General features: G+C 43.7%; 1 pseudogene; it reads left to right on the top strand.

Moving 5' to 3' along the window:
* Nucleotides 1-278: 278 nt before the first annotated feature.
* LOC125401562 (large ribosomal subunit protein uL22-like) lies at nt 279-1,647 on the top strand (annotated as a pseudogene).
* Nucleotides 1,648-2,554: the final 907 nt, after the last annotated feature.

The following is a 2,554-nucleotide window of genomic DNA, read 5'->3' as shown; positions in this document are numbered from 1 at the left end:
CATTAGACAAAGGACTGATATTCAAAATATACAAAGAACTCAAGAAATTGGTTATCAAAAGAACAAAAATAATCCCTCCCCCCCAAAAAAAGGATACAGACTTAAACTGAGAACTCTCAGCAGAGGAAATGACTGAAAGACAATTAAGGAAATGCTCAGCATCATTCACCAACAGAGAAATGCAAAATCAAAAATGCAAATCAAAACACTCTAGGATTCCATCTTACTGCAAGAATGACCAAGGTCCCTCTTCCTGTAAGGGCCAGAGGGAACCCGTGAAGATGGTTCGCTACTCTCTTGACCCAGAAAACCCTACAAAATCACGCAAATCGAGAGGATCAAACCTTCGGGTTCACTTAAGGAACACCCGTGAAACGGCCCAGGCCATCAAGGGTATGCATATCTGAAAAGCCACCAAGTATCTGAAAGATGTCACTTTGAAGAAGCAGTGCGTGCCATTCCAACGGTACAATGGTAGAGTCGGTAGGTGTGTCCAGGCCAAACAGTGGGGCTGGACACAGGGTCAGTGGCCAAAAAAGAGTGCGGAATTTTTGCTGCACATTCTTAAAAATGCAGACAGCAGTCCTGACTTCCAGGGCTCCAATGTGGGTCTCCGTCTCTATCTCCATCCATCGTCGAATGAAGGCCCCCTCTGATTTTGCTTTCCTTGATCACGATCTCCCTCCCTCTGCTTCTCATTTGGACCTAGGGAGTTAAGTCCAGGGTTCCAATATGTGTCTCTGTCTCTATCTCCATCCATCGCCATATGAAGGTTCTGTGGTGACATGCAAAATATTCGTCAGTATGGTTATGGGTCAAGGCCAGTTCAGGCACCCTCTCCTCTGCTGCCCAGAGTACAATCTGGGGACCTCTCATTGGGCCTGGGAACCCCCCTAGAATCAAGTCTCTTGGAGATAGAGACGGAGACCCACATTGGAGCACTGGAAGTAAGGACCGTGAAGGGCACGTTCACCCACTGATACAAGGGGACTGATCGAATGAGAGCTCACCAAGGACAGCTGGACTGGGACTGAACGAGCATGTGATCAAACCGGATTCTCTGAATGTGGCTGACATGGGGGCTGACTGAGCCCCCGAGGTCCAAATGAAGACTGAGAAGCCATTGACAATGGCTCTGGGTCTTGTTTCGTCTGCATGGACTGGCTTTTTGGGATCCTGGCCTGTTTGGATGCTCACCTTCCTGGACCCGGAGGGAGGGGGGAGGAACTTGGATTCCCCACAGGACAGGAAACCCTGACTGCTTTTGGGAATGGTGAGGGAGGAGGAGAGGGAGTGGGGGGAGCGGGAGGGTATTGGGAGGAGGGGAGGAAATGGAAAGAGTGTTTTCAGATACTTGAATAAACAACAACAACAACAAAAAATGCAGAGAGCAATGCTGAGCTGAAGGGTTTAGATGTAGACTCTCTGATCATTGAGCACATCCAGGTGAACAAAGCACCTAAGAAGCGCCAACGAACTTACAGAGCTCATGGCCGGATTAACCCATATATGAGCTCCCCCTGCCACATTGAGATGATCCTCACTGAAAAGAAACAGATTGTTCCAAAGTCAGAAGAGGAGGTTGCACAGAAGAAAAAGATATCCCAGAATAAACTGAAAAAACAAAAACTTCTGGCATGGGAATAAATTCAACATGAAATAAGTGCAGATAAAAGTAAAAAAAAATGGTCAAGGTCAAAAACACTGATGATAACTTATGCTGGAGAGAATGTGGCATAAAGGAACACTTCCTGCATTGCTGGTGGGAGTGCAAACTGGTACAGTCCCTTTTTGATATCTGTATGGTTATTTCTCTGAAAATTAGGAAACAACCTTCTGAGAGAAAGGGAAGAGAGAGAGAGAGAGAGAGAGAGAGAAAGAGAGAGAGAGAGAGAGATTGTACCTTTTCTTCCAGAGGTGGATTCCCATCTATGTGGGCATGTCAAATAATAGTGTCATCATAAATGTCTTATTTAACAAGTCATTTGTTGAGATTTTCATCATTTCTAGAAGACACAACAGAAGGAAGGCACAGAGACTGGGCCATGCATGGGTGTTTGAAACCTTAAAACCACCCCCCAATGAAACTGGTTGTCCAGAAAAGACACACCAACTCTGACAAAACTATACCTTCTAATTCTTAACAGTTTACTAACTACAGGATAAGCAAACAAATGTATGAGCCTTTGGGGGTCATGCTCATTAAAATGACCACAGTGTATATGTGTCTGTGTAATAAATATATATGTAAATATACCTAGCTGTATCTATAAATCCACCATACAGACATGTAGGTAGATAAATTTTTGATTTTATTTCCTTGAAAAATATACTCATTATAGTGATGGCTTCATGAAATGTATCTGTAGATAGATAGATACATATATGAAAAAGCAAAACAACAATAGTTAAGAATAGGTAACTGGTCATAATGCAGGAGGCAGTGAAAACACTCAAATTTTCCACTGTATTACTACCTTTTGGTGTGTTCTCTTAAGCTGTTTTCTAAAGGCTATGAACGTTGGCCTTGTTCCTTTATTCAGTGCTTGGATAG

This window comes from Myodes glareolus, chromosome 9 (assembly GCF_982192425.1).
Source record: "Myodes glareolus chromosome 9, mMyoGla1.1, whole genome shotgun sequence".
Lineage (NCBI taxonomy): Eukaryota > Metazoa > Chordata > Mammalia > Rodentia > Cricetidae > Myodes > Myodes glareolus.
Note: the sequence above shows the minus strand (reverse complement) of the source record. Positions and strands in the feature narration are given on the sequence as shown.